We start from the raw sequence: 15,323 nt of genomic DNA on the forward strand, positions 1-15,323 counted from the left end.
GACAGTCACCCTCTGAAATAGACCTTACTACCCTATTGAAGAACCTGAGACCCAAGAATTTAAATATCTGTTCAAGGTTTTGGGGCACCTGGGTGGCCTAGTCGGTTAAGAGACCTCTCTCGATTTTGGTTCAGGTCACGATCTCAGGGTCCTGGGACTGAGCTTGCGTGGGGTTCCACACTCAGCATGGAGTCTGCTTGAAGATTTCTCTCCCTTTCCCCTTACCCCTCTCTCTGTCGTTGCTTTCTCTCTCTAGTAAATAAATAAATCTTTAAAAAAAATCTGTTCAAAGTTTCAAAACTAGAATATGGCAGCAAGTGATTTCTACATCCCTGATTCCATTCTAATGATGTTCCCACTCCCCATGTGTGGCACAGTCAGAGGAGGGGAACATTGAAATTCTCTGAGTCACTGTTGCCTTTCCCATTATTTGTTGCCATATCCCGGTATTTTCATATGCAGATACAATCTTCGAATCCCATGTAATTTTGTTATTCTGTAAATCTTTTATTTTATTTTATTTTTTTAAAGATTTTATTTATTTGAGAGAGAGAGAGCAAGCTGGGTGAAGAGGAGGGGGGAGGGACAAGCAGACACTGCACTGAGCTTGGAGCCTGACCCAGGGGTCGATCTCACAGCTCTGAGATCATGACCTGAGCTAAAACCTAGAGTTGGTCGCTCAACTGACCAAGCCACCCAGGCGCCCCCTGCATACCTCTTTATTGATGTCATTTGCTAATCTACTGGCTATTTACACCTACTGTGACTTTGATCCTGGACTTGGATGCTTTCAGTATTCATGTTGTGAACATGTTTTATGCTGTGATTTCAACATTTCTTAATGACTTCTCCAAAGTCCTTCACATACACTCCAGCAAATCATACTTCTGGAGGCATCTGGACTTTGTTATTGCCCCCAGGTGCTTCATACCTGAGGCGTTAAACTCTGATGTCTCTCTTTTACTACTAGTAGGCATTGTGACATCTCTCTAAGTCTTAACTATTCTTGTTCCTTCCCTCACCAGTATTCCCTTATCTTGACCTCTCAGTCTATTAGTTCCCTCAGATTATCAATTACTTGTCACTGATGATCCAGTAATAAGAGTAAAAGCAACACCATTAATATCATTTATCACTGTTTAGCAATTATTTGCCACACATTGCAGATAGCACTTTATGTTTTGTAAACTGAGTCTCAGAGAAGTAAAGCAGACGACTCAATGCCATAAGGTTAATAAGTGACATAACTAGGAAAACAGTCTTGCCAGTGTCACTCCGAAGCCTCTGTTCTTTTTATTATATGGTGCTGCCTCATTAGCATAGACTCCTCTGACATGCATCTGTGATTGTCACAGTCAGCTCTCATGTGCAAAGCTCTGAGTCATCACCATGCAGCCCTGGTGGGTCTCCGATGCTGTGTAACTGTCTTTATGATCGTAGTCAGCTTCCATTCCCAGCTGCCTCAACTGAGACTGTGAACTCACTTTCCCTTAACTCCTCAAACTCTCTACTAAACATAAAAGCCACATCCCGCTCATACACACACATTCAAAACAAGTAACTTTGCGTCCTACTTTATAGAGAAAAATTCAGGTTTTTGGGCAAAAGGTTTCTCAGCCTGCTGTCTTCCCCTTACCCCTTTTTTGAACCTATATTCATCCTCACACCCATCCTTTCTGTCCTAGCAGAAAAGCCACCCTCAACCTTCTTGTCCAAAGCTCATGGGCTCTAGGAGTCCAAGCCCTTAGGACCTTGTCTCATCAACATTTTTCTCTTTCATAATTTCATATATGTGTATCTTTTCTAGTTTCTACTAAATCTATATGTAATTTTGGGGAATGATTTTTTGCCTCCAAATAACAGAAAACACTTCTACTGATGGCCTAAGAAAGTCGGGGTTACTTTTTTTCACCGAGTAGAAAGTCTGGAGCTAGAATGTAGCTGTCACTGGTTCATAGCTTAGCAACGGCAGGACAGTGTGTTCTTAATGCTCTCAGCTGTATGCTGTCATGTAACTACACTTCTGTGGTTCCAGGCACCGCACCCATTCAGAGAGCTCCGCAGCAGACTTCCACTCCAATCGCATTGCTGGAATGTATTGGTCAGATTGGCTTTACAAAGCTATCCCAAATGCTTTAGAGAATGGGAGAGTAGGGATGTGTTTTTAAAGCTAAATAGTGAAGGTAGGGATGCCTGGGTGGGTCAGTCGGTTAAGCATCTGCCTTGGGCTTAGGTCATGATCCCAAGGTCCTGAGATCGAGTCCCACATCAGGCTCCATGCTCAGCGGGGACCCTGCTTCACCCTCTGCCTGCCGCTCCCCCGCTTGTGTGTTCTCTCTCTCAAATACACAAATAAATAAATCAATAAAATCTTTAAAAAATTAATAGTGAAGGCAGGAAAGGAAGAAAGGAGCTGGGAAAACATACTATTTAGGGAACCTACAGTGTCTGCAGAGCACGTGTGTATACTTCAGTGTCTTCTATCTTTCAAAGAGGAGGGTTATGCAAAAGAAAACTGTGACAGATCCAGATTTTCCATCAGTGTCTCTGTGTTCAGCTTGTGTCTTGTCCCTCCTCTGCAGTTCCTGGACTGCTTTAGGCCTAACCCCCGGCAGGAGTTTGTTGGCAATGAGTTCCCTAATTTCTAGATCCATCTTTGTGAACACTTGGAGCTGGGACCACCTCTGCCCCTGATAGGAGTCACACTCCTTGTCCACTTGTACCTGAGAACACAAGGTGAAGCAATCTTGTATGCTCAGTGCTCTTGGGTTTGCTCTGCGGTTATTAGTTTTTCTGTATTTTATTTCTGTAGTATCATTTTAGGACTGCATGTGAAGAGAAATTGAAAAATGTGTTGAATCTGCCTCCTTTAACTGTGACCCTTATCTTACTACATTGAGTGATTATTTGTGTGTCTGTATTTGCTACTAGGTTCTGAACTACAGAGGCAGAACCATTTGTTTACTTTGTTTCAATTCCTAGAACCCTGCCTAGTTCTTAAGTACTCAATTATTGATGAATGGGACTAGATAAATTGATTAATTAATCACTAGATGCTCACAAGGATTTGAAATTCAAATACAAGACTTGGAGTACAGGATTGCCCCTTCCTGACCTGCCTGAAGCAGCAAAATTCCGTTCACATCTCAGATCTTCAGTTTCTCAATATTTAAATCAAAAATAATACTCTACACTCCGTACTTCCTTTGTATTCTATCCTAAAATAAAATCAAATAATGGATATAAACGTGCTTTATGAATTATAACATGTAAGCAGTTATTATTTGATACATTTCTTTTGACAGTTGTTACGTAGGCTCTGACAAAAGGATTAATCAATCCAAAATTGTTAATTAACATTCATCAACAATTTATTGAATATTTACTATGTACCAGTCACTGCTCTTGATACAAGAAATACAGTGACCGGGGCGCCTGGGTGGCTCAGTTGTTAAGTGTCTGCCTTGGGCTCAGGGCGTGATCTTGGCATTCTAGGATCAAACCCTGCATCAGGCTCCTCTGCTGGGAGCCTGCTTCTTCCTCTTCCACTCCCCCTGCTTGTGTTCCCTCTCTCACTGGCTGTCTCTCTCTGTCAAATAAATAAATAAATAAATCTTTAAAAAAAAAAAGAAAAAAGAAATACAGTGACCATAGATCAATTCCTGCTCACACGAAGCATGCTTCCGAGTGGGCGATATTAGTTTTCCACTTGCTACTGTAACAACTTACCATAGACTTACTGTTTAAAACAAGAAAACTTGCTTATCTTACGTGGCCAAAAGTCTGACAGGTTTCACAGGTTAAAATCTGGATCTAGGCAAGGCTGTTCTTCTTCCTGGAGGCTGTGGAAGAGAATTTGTTTCCTTGCTGCTAACAACCCCCCCCCTTTTTAAAAACACATTGATAGTGAGAAGCCTGGGAATTCTTTCCCATAAACTGTTATGATGGAATGGAAACTGATAAAAAATGTAATACACTAGCACTGAAAAATTTTTTTCAAAAACATTTGTATTCTCTTTTTTTTTTACATTTCTAAACTGAAATCTCTTTATTGTAAAATAATTATATATAAAAACCGGGGGTGCCTGGGTGGCTCGGTTGGTTAAACGTCTGCCTTCAGCTCAGGTCATGATCCCAGGATCCTGAAGTCAGGCCCCGTGTGGACTTCCCTGATCAGCCAGGGAGTCAGCTTCTTCCTCTGCCCCTCCCCCTGCTCATGCTCTCAATCTCTCTCTCCCTCAAATAAATAAATAATTTTTTAAAAAATAATTATATGTAAAAATCAGTTTACTGAAATTCCTTTGGGACTAAGTCAAGTAAGGTACATTTATTTCTACTATCAACCCAACAAGATGGTTATAATTCTTGTTTCCTCTTAACATATGAGTAAACTCATAAATGCTTAAAAAATTGTAACTTACTCAAGATATGCTACTGGCTAGGGGTTGGCCAGGATCTGGATGGAGGACTGAGCAGACCTTGGTAACAGCCCCTTGGTAGCTATTAGGCAGGCACACCCACCTGCCCAAAGTGTGTGGGCCTTTTCCATGGCATCAAGAAAAAGATCACATATTTAGAAAGAGTAGAAGAAATACCAATTACCACAGAGAATTTACAACCCACACCAGGTTCAAGTTACTTTGTTTTTTTAATTTTCTTTTTGAGAATTTGTTGAGATTAAGACAAGATAAGGGGAAGAGCTGGGAAGGCAGAGACTACACCACTCTCTTGTGCAATACGTCTGTGCAAACAACGGGAACTGTAAAATGTTTCAAAGAGCAAAATCTTAAAAAGTGTCACAGACCCAAAAAAGAACAAAAGAAAAAGAATACTGGAGCTCAAAGCATTCACGCATAAGAATCTTTTTTAACAAATGGCCTGGAGAATCCCAAACCTCAGTGGATTTTGAATTTGATTGCTGGATACGGAACAGAATCTGTGTTGCAAAGATTCGTATGGGATAAACTTCAGAAATGGTTTTAAAAATTCTCATATCTCAGTGGGTCAGGGAATAATGGAGCCGCGCAGTGAACCACCAATGCCCATGGGCTATGAGGCTCCGTGGGAATGGAAAGATTTATTCATCACTTCAAATGCAGTGTGAATTCATTGCAAGGATACAGATTTTGGAATCAGACAAACTCCACTCAAATCCAGACAGGTGTTCTGTGTTGAACAGATCAATGTCCCTCTCTGAATATCATTGTTCATGTGCCTAAAGCAGGAATTAACCAAGATCAAATGCATTTAATGTTCACACATGGTCTCATATACTTCAGTTGAGATTTATCTCAACACACTAAGCCTATTTATTCATTCATTTGTGGATCATCCTCCGAGCACCGGAGAGCTCTGCTAAGGAACGATCAGTCCTGGGGATAAAAACAAGTAGCAAGGCAATGTGTTATGGTACAGTGATGAATGCCTGGGGTGTAAATAAAAGCATCTAGGAAGGGCGATGTCTCATCTTAGATGCCAAGGATGCATAATAGCAGTTCATTCGAAGAGCCTGGAATGTATTCCAAGACTAGAGAGAATTAAGGTCCTGCAACAGCCCAGGAAGGCCAGACATGGACATCTCCAGAGATGGGAGCTGGAGAATAAGAAATGTAGAGACCAGAAAAAAAGACCTGGTTAAGTGGCTCATTCCTTTTCCTTTCCTTCTCTGTAAAGACCAATCCAGATTAGGAACAACCTACATCTCATTTTTTTTCTCTCTCTTTTTAAAGATTTTATTTATTTATTTACTCAAAGAGAGAACACAAGAGTGGGGGTTGGGTAGAGGGAGAGGGAGAGAGAGAACCTGAAGCAGACTCCCTGCTGAGCTTGGAGGTCAAAGCAGGGCTCCATCTCTCAACTCTGAGATCGTGACCTGAGCCGAAATCAAGAGTCAGACACTTAACCGACCGAGCCACCATGTGCCCCTTATTTTCTCTTTCATCCTTTTTCTACTTACACAGTTAGGAATCAGTCCATCAGAGTAGTGGTTGTCTTGGCAATGGGATGGGGGTTCTAGGGGAAGGAGTAAGAGGAAGCAGTGGCTCTTTATAACTCAAACAGAAACATAATCTTTAATAACTGGCATGTCCATGCCATGTGTACCATCTGAACTTGAGCCTTGGATCAGGTTAAGTAACTGATAGATAAATAAATAAGTAAATAAATAAGCTTGCCATTTACATTGATTATTTTTTATGTGGAATTTACTTTGTAGTAGATTAACAGCCTCCTCTACCCCGTGTGTGTGCACTCGCACATGCACACACACTCCAGAACACTCTGCATGTTCTGGAACATAAAAAAACCATTTGTTTTGTTGAAACAAAGCACATTATTTAATCTCATGGAATTAACTGATCAAAAAGTCGGTGATTCTGGCACCATTAAGAACTTGTCATCAATCTAAAATGACCCACAATTCAGAGATGATACCATTAGTGGAAGACTTGTCCAGTTTCAGAGCACTTTGACATTATCAAAGGTAATCCTACAACAACACAGTAAGGTAGAGGGAGCAGGAGCTAAATCATTTGCAAATGCTAAAGTCAATTTCCACCAGCCGCCATATGGCCAGGAGCCAAAGAAGCAGGTCGTATCATGATCTCTACCTGGAAAACAAGAAAATTGAGACCTAGCGAGATAAAACTGATAGCCCTAAAATAATATGCGCTACTCCAGAAATTTAGAAAAAGGCAAATAAATGTAGGCAAACAGAATTTTATTATTAAAGACACTTCACAAGTTGAATTAAAAGGGATAAAGAATGTTAGAATTCAAATGATAGGACTAGTTTTTTTTCCTAAAAGTTTTTATTTGTAGCCTGTTTGGAATTGCATAAGATTAAAATTTGGTTTTGGACTCACTAATTGATGTGTATCTAGTTAAATCTTTTTTTTTTAAAGATTTATTTAGTTAAATCTTAAAATAGAATTTGCAAAGTATTTTGACTGTACAAGATGCAATGACACACTTTCCAAAAAAGAAAAAAAAATAGTGGAAAATCTGTTTCTTTTTTACCCATAATTGCTCCCAAATATAGTCCAGTTTTTGTAAGAGTTACCACTGATGTAATAGGCTCATCTACACAATTGTGATATTTTTACATAATGTAGTCCACAGAATTCCAAGGTAAGTCGGCATTTCTGAGGGATCAGGGCAAGTTTCCTTGGAGGATTGGTACCTTGAAGAATGGGCTAAATGATTCCAGGCTCAATTAGGGTAGAAAGCTCTGCTTCCATCCTCTAACACACCCCCTTCAGTTTCAGCAACCATTTTGCCACAATGAACCTCAACTTATCTATAGAACATTTTCTCTCTTGCCTTCTGCCTAGACCACAATGCAGCCTTATCATTTTCAGCCAGAAAAATGAAGATGTGTGTGAACAAATAAAGTATAAAATTGTACCAATGAAGGGAGAATGAACGAAATCAGAGTAAAGATATTCCTTTTGGTATCAATTTAAGTTATCTAGTACTCGCTAAATACAATGCATTCTGGGAGGGGTATGTATAGAGGAGAAGCACAAATTACATCTAGACCTTGGGGAAATATAATATATGGCACAAAATATATTCTATTATCTTGCATATTTTATTATATAATATATATTCTGTTATATTATTCTCTATATAATACAGTATATTATAATGCATGGTAGAGAATGCGATGAAATGATTTAGGAAGGATCTCAATACATTGCTATGGGATTTCTGAACAGATTAGCAATTCATTTTGGCTTAAGGGGCAGAGGTAGGGTAAGGGGCACTGAAGACACAGGAAATGGGGAGAAGGCGGCAAAGGATTGCAGATACAGTGCACAGGAAAAGCAATAGGGCAGACGTGGGGAAATGCAGGGCAGAGGTAGGCAACCATTTGGCAGAAATGTTAGGTGGTGGACTTGAGAGCCGTGAACTCTGTCGTAGTGTGGAGACTGAAGTACTGTGGGGACTGGATCAAGGAAGGCCTTGAGCATCCTTATTTGGAAAATTATGGGAGTTCAGACAAGCTTTTAGAGGATAACCTCACAGTCCTTTGAAGGATGGATGGGAGGCATGAGAGAAGCCAAGAACCTCACTGGGAGAGCATCACCACCGCCCCCAAGACTCACCAAGCGTGAGATACCCGTTAAAACTCCAAACACGTCAAGCTTCACAAATAGGGTTCTGCCTTTTGTTATCACTTTTCACTAATTTTCCTAAACAAGAATACCAGACTATAGAGACAAAATGTAGTATTTGAAATCGGTGTCAAATCTGACGGGGGGGGGGAGAATAAAGGCCCATTGAGGCTATAAGACATTGAACAATGGCGGCATTTGACTCGGGTGCATTACTGATGCGTGTTTTTAGAAGATTTTATTCTGAAAAGAACAAAGCATTCTGCTGAAAGACTGGCCTCTTTTCTCTCTAATTTTAGCCCTCCTTTTCTACTGTTATTATATTGCTCCAACTTTTAAAAGGAATATTTTACTACCTCTCCTCACACCAGGTAATTCTTTTGCTGCCAGCGTATTGAGAAGGTCATTTCTATTGTGCTCTTTTTCAATCAGAGGGTGACATCCAGACAAAAGTCTTCCCCCAGCACACTCCCATTGCTCGATGGCGTTGCACAGGCTGTGCTCAAATGTGTCTCCTGCAACAGTTTAGCAGTCATAAGAACCTGTCAGGGGCACTAAGCCAGACCAGGAGAAAGGCTTCCTGATATATTCACGGTCATTTATAACATCGACAGCCATGTCGCACAATGAGAGCGGAGGCATTTCTAAAACTAAGGAAATCTAAAAGCCGTTGCCCTTAATCAGTATGTCTCATGCTTTTGCATGCATTGTTTTAAGCAAACGATTTTATTTAAGAACATTCTATTTCTGACAGCACTCCTCTGGGAGAATGTTGAAAAATCTAAATCTCAAATCAAGTGTGAAATGTTGCACAATTTCTAATTACCAAGCCCCATGAAAAGAGTAGATGTGATTGAAAGTAACACCAGGGGACTTATGGCATGGTATATTAAGAACACCTGTTGTCAGGCAAAGTGACTTCTAAAGATGCTGGCACCATCTCCCAATTAAGGCGGTTAATGCTTGCTTAGGGTAAAGCCAGTAAAATTCACAGTAAAACATGCTGTCAGCTGAAAGATAACTGCAGAGAATGGGCCTTGGCGGGGGGGGTTGCTGTTTTTGTTTGTTTTGCTTTTTTCATTTCCTGCCAACACCATTACCACAGTTTATTTTCCCAGTGGCTCCTTGTTAATCTGCACAGGGTGCAACAGGTATATTAAAATACAGTCATCTTTTGCTGACCTGGTCTTGAATGAATGCTGGCAGGTGTTTGTTTTTCGCTAAAGGACAATCTGTCTTGAACAACAGGTTTCCGAATCTCTTTAATGACTACCTTGGAAATAAAGGTTTTAAATGCTGGTGTTGTCATTGCTTTTTATGGCACATGGCTCCTGTCTTTCCCCGAGTGCAGCCCGCCTTGCGGAAGCCAAGCGCATTTGTCTTCACAGTATGGTGAGCACTTGTCAACGATTCTTCTGGTTTTACAGATGTCAAAACAGACATGCTGGCAGGTGGTGACTTCCTCACCATCACAGCACAGAGCTGAAGCTGCCGTTCCTCCCCGGACCTACTAATTCACCCACACATTGAAGGAGAAAGAGGAGAGGGTGTGAGTTAGCAAAGAGTCAGAAAAAGAAGAGGGGAATAGCTTTTATGACCGAACATAATCTCTGTTTGACAGGCTCATTTAACCTCATTTGTCAGGTCTGTGCATGGGAGGACTCAGGGCTATAGGCTTCCACACCTTGTGCATCATCACAAAGCAAATTAAGAGGCAGAGCTGGCATTTGAGCCATGCTGACTCCTGAGACTATTCCTATTGTATTTTGAAGGTAAGTTTGTCTTTACTCATCACAGTTTATTCTTCTTTATCTGTCAGAGGGGCTGCACAGAAGCAACAGCAGGTGCTTAGGTAACTGGGCTTTATATGTCTGTAGAAGGAGGGGTAAATTCTAGAAAGGCGACAGTGACCAGGTATGGAGAAAGCATGAGGTTTGGGTTTGCACTAAGGTGGGCACGAGGTGCGCCTCTGCTCCTCACTGGGTGATAACATCTTTACCAAGTACTTAATTTTTATCCTTCTGTTTTTCCATCTGAAAAGAGATACAAGCCTACCTAGTTTGAAAAATTGATATAATAATAAAAGGGAATGTGGTTTTCATGAATATTTGCACGTCCAAGAAATACCATGATCTCATGTGTTTCAGGTACGTTCATGGATCGAAGAGGGAATGTCACAATTGAGCCTTAGAGCTCCAACCCATGCGAGATAGGGTAATAGATACTCTAACATATTCTTGGGAAAATATGTTTCATGTGATTGATTTTAGAAAGCATCAATATTGTCATGCATTTCCTATTCCTAATTCTCTATTTTCAATCTTACCTTAATAAGTCTTACGTTTTGAATTAAAATGATACATACAAGATTCAATTATGGAATTAAATATCTTTTAAGTGGTAATTTATTATGAGAACCAAAGCCAGTGAGAATCTTCATAAATATGAAGCAATCAGTGGCTCCTAAATTTTATCTATCATGAGGTAGATAAGGGTGACAATGGAGCCATTAGAAATTCTAGTTCCATTAAAAAGTTCATTAACAGTTAACTACCTCTTTCTCAATTGAAAGCAAGAATTAAACACCAATATTTGGTGAAGAGATGTATACATTTTTTATATATGAAAGCTTTATTTGTAGGAAGATCATGACTTCTACAGTTAAGAATGGTGAGGCAGAGTGTACAAAGACCCTGATTTCCAAGAAACTTATTTTACTCCTTATTTATTTGAAAGAAGCAGTAAGGTGATTCCACCATAAAAATTGTCCATAAAAATTTAATATTTTGTAATGGAATACTGAATGTCAAGAACACTAAATTGGAGGGTAAGGTTTTTTGTTTGTTTGTTTTTACTTATAAATCAAAGGAAAAAATAAGGCATTTTTGTTTGCACATAAACCAAATGATAATATCCTACCAATTGAAAGTGTGGCCAAAACACCAAATGTTAGAAGGTATCCATTAGGGTTAGGGTTGTCTAACCCTAACTGATTCAGCTGTGAACACTATAGCTGTCATTTAATTTAAACATTTTGTGTTTGAGTTAAAAATGTTCAATTTGGGATCAGATGAACTGAAAAGGCCTTTTTTCCAATATCCGTCATAAGCCAATTTGAAATGTTTTAAGGCAATAGGTGCAGCTCAGACCAAGCAAGTAAGAGAAATTCGCTATCATCTAATACTTCTTAGTGGCCTAATGCCTTTAAAAGTGAACTACAATTGTCTCCTTCAACTGGCTTAAGGAAAATCAGAAGACCTTTAAAATAAGGCAACCTAAGTAAGAGTGCTTTTAAGTTCATTCTAAGCATNAACCTAAGTAAGAGCGCTTTTAAGTTCATTCTAAGCATGCATGAATTTGTGGAATGCTTGCTAGAGTCTGCCTCAGCATAAACTGACATATTTGAAGTTCCAAATCAGGAATTTGAACAGCAGGCTCATAAATCACAGATCATAGAATCGTTGATCCATGGGAACGTTAGAGATTATCTAGTCCAGTCCTCTTCAACTGAAAGAGAACATTAAAGATGTTAAAACCTTCAAAGAGCTCTTGCGTACACCCTCTCGCTCATTCTCCCAGCAGCTTTGCAATGTGGGGGCATAGAGAATGGCCATGTTATTGTACAAATACGGTAAACAACCCACAAAGACTATCTCCTGGTTGGTCGCTGGAGGCCACAAGTGACCCCAGGAGACTAAGGATTCTGGGACTTTGAAGGCATGCACAGGAAATTCAGGAGTATCTGTAGACATAAATGGTGATTGGGAATTACCGGAACTCCATGGGAGTGTCCCATCTCCATGTGGGATGTCCATTGGTTGTAGCACCATGAGCCCTTGGGTTTTTGGCAGGGACCAGTTAGCGACTCAAGGTGAGGAGTGGAATGAAATGAGTGGGCAGAGGGCCAAGTTAATAATCAGTGTCCAGGTAGATTTTAAGCACTGAGAGAGCTGAGCAGCCGTATTCCCCACCAGCCAGAGGAAGAACCCGAATGATGGGTCTGCTTGTCACTGTGGGTCCAGCAGAAGCCCAGGGAGGCTGAAATGACATTATAACAAGGAGCTGGAAGCATGACAAACACAAAAGTGAAGTCAGGTTCTGCCTCTTTCTTTTGACTTTGGACTTGGAGAAAATCACTGCTTTCTCTGAGCCTGAGATTCCTGATAGTTTTGTCTCCAGAGAGTTCACAGTTTCAATAATATATTATTCATGTTCAAATACCTTACTGCAGAGTGCTTAGAATATTAAAGCTTTAGCAGCAATGTTCACAAAAACCAAACTGTGGAAGGTGCCAAGATGCCCTTCAACAGATGAATGGATAAAGCAGATGTGGTCCATATATACAATGGAATATTACTGAGCCATCAGAAAGGATGAATACCCAACATTTGCATCAACATGGATGGAACTGGAGGAGATTATGCTAAGTGAAATGAGTCAAGCAGAGAAAGACAATTATCATATGGTTTCACTTATTTGTGGAACATAAGAAACAGCAGGGAGGACAGTAGGAGAAGGAAGGGAAAATGAAGCGTAGGAGATCAGAGGTGGAGACGAACCCTGAGAAGCTACGGACTCCAGGAAACAAACTGAGGGTTTTAGAGGGGAGGGGTTGGGGGATGGGCTAGCCCAGTGATGGGTATTAAGGAGGGCACGTATTACATGGAGCACTGGGTGTTATATGCAAACAATGAATCATGGAACTTTACATCAAAAACTAATGATGTGCTGTATGGTGACTAACATAATAAAAAAAATCAAAAATAAACAGCGGGCATTTGCTTGAAGAAAAAAGAACACGAAAGCTTGAAAATCACAAGTTATTATTATCATTATTGTTATTGTTTCATATATAGCCCTCTGGTCAAGAAGGCTGTTGTTTTTTTTTTTTCAATCACCAGGCCTATAAGCAACATGATGCCATCTGAACATGGAGTTAGCTGAGGGCAAAGGGATGGAATATATTCCTCTTAATTTAAGTGTCTAACCCAAATTTTTGGAGAAAGAACAGAAGGCAAGCTTCCTTCCTTCTAAGTCATTAATCTCCCTTTAAATAAGCCATTATAGTTTTTGCAAACTCTTATTGCATTAAAAACAAAAACAGCAGTCCCTTTATTATTCTCAAAGCTGCATTTAAATTAACCCACAAATATATATTAGAACATTTATATCTGTAGTTTTTAATTTTATAGAAACTCTACTACTGCTTGTGGTAATGTTGCTAATTCCGTTAAAAAAAACCAAAAAGCGGGAGGCCCTCCTGTCACTATTTTAATGTTCTGCCTTGTGAAGTTTGTAACCTTCATGCAGAAGAACCACTCATGTACTTGTTATCTTAAGAGATAAATGCTGAGTCTTCAATTAGGGGAATGGTTTTGTGTGTTTTTCCCCTGAAGCAAGCAGTACCTTTGACCAAAGCATGAAAGAAAAATCAAGTTTATAAACAGATTTACCAATCAAAGGAAATTTTAAAAATATACTTTGTTTATCCAATAACACAATACTTTTGGTTTTCCAACATATATGTCCTGACACTCCTGGTCTTGATATAGTTTTTTCCTACTCATGGCTCATTTGTACATCCTTCCAGAAAACTTATGTTAAGTCTTTAAAAAATTAGTTTTGATTGCTCTAGAACTTCAGATAAGTGGAATCATACAATATGTACTTGTTTGTCTCAACCTCTTTTATTTAGCGTATCTTGAGATATACCCACGCTGCTATGTACCTAAGTAGCTTTTCCCTTGTTACTCCTGGGGAGAACCCGTGATGCAGTGTGATCAATTTGTTCATCCGTGAGCCTCTGGTAGACATTTAGTTTGTTTTAGAGTTTTGGGTTATTACAAATTCAGTTTCTCTGGGCATTCAGACACATGATTATTTTAAACATATTTAAATGTAGGAGTACACATCTAGGAGTACAAGTATTTGAAACACTCAGACCAATAACATATTAATGAGGTTTCCTAAAACTCACTTTCCATTATGATTGTCCAGGTTGCTGTGGGCCTGCCTAGGTGGGAAACAAGTGGACCCTGGTTCCCTTACCAGGCTACACAACATGGGATGATGCATGAGCCTAGGAATCAAGTTTAAGGATGATAGGCAGGCATCTTGTGATAAAGACTCTTTAACAGCAATAGCAAAGATTAATATGGTAATTGCTGTGCATAAAGTACTATTCTAAGTACTTTCTAAGTATATTCTAAGATAACATTTTATATTATTTACAATGTGGGGTACATATGGCTAGCTTTCCCTATTTGAGAGAGGAGAAAACCATGGCATGATGTAGGCTAACTAACTTAGCCATTTCACACAGAAGCCAGAGCAGTGTCACCAAGACCCCTGGTTTAAGCGTTCCTACTATTAAATAACACAATTCTGCCTCTTGTAAAATAGACTCTGGGGCGCCTGGGTGCCTCAGTCAGTTAAGCATCTGTCTTGGGCTCAGGTCATGATCCTGGAGTCCCAGGATCGAGTCCCACATCAGGCTCCCTGCCTAGCAGGGAGCCTGCTTCTCCCTCTGCCCCTCACCCTGCTCCTGCTCTCTCTCTTTCTCTCACTCTCTCTGCATCTCTCTCAAATAAATAAATAAATAAAATCTTTAAAAAAATAAAATAGACTTTCAAAGCACTCTTCAAAATAACCAAGACATGGAAACAACCCAGGTGTCTATCAATGGATGAATAGATTTTTAAAAAATGTAGTGTGTGCGTGTATATACATATACAATGAAATCCAGACATTTGTGACAACATGGATGAAACTTGTGGGTATTGTTCTAAGTGAAATAAGTCAGACAGAGAAAGACAAATTACTGTATGATCTCACTTATATGTGGAATCTAAAAGAATCAAATCAGAGACAGAACAGATCGGTGGTTGCCAGGGACAGGAGGTGGGGGAAATGAGGAGTTGGAAGGCGAAGTGGATATGCTTTTCGGTTATAAGGTGAATAAGTTCTGGGGGTCTAGTGTATAACATGTTGACCATAGTTAACAGCGTATTGTAGATTTGAAATCTGCTAAGAGAGTTAATGTTCTCACCACACACACACAAAAATGGCGACTATGTGACGCGGCGATATGTTAACTAACTGTATTGTGGTAATCATTTCACAATATATATGTATGCCAAATGATTATGTTGTATACCTTAAACTCACATGGTGTTATTTGTTAATTATATCTCAATGAGGTGGACA

Source organism: Ailuropoda melanoleuca, chromosome 16, assembly GCF_002007445.2.
Source record: "Ailuropoda melanoleuca isolate Jingjing chromosome 16, ASM200744v2, whole genome shotgun sequence".
Taxonomy (NCBI): domain Eukaryota; kingdom Metazoa; phylum Chordata; class Mammalia; order Carnivora; family Ursidae; genus Ailuropoda; species Ailuropoda melanoleuca.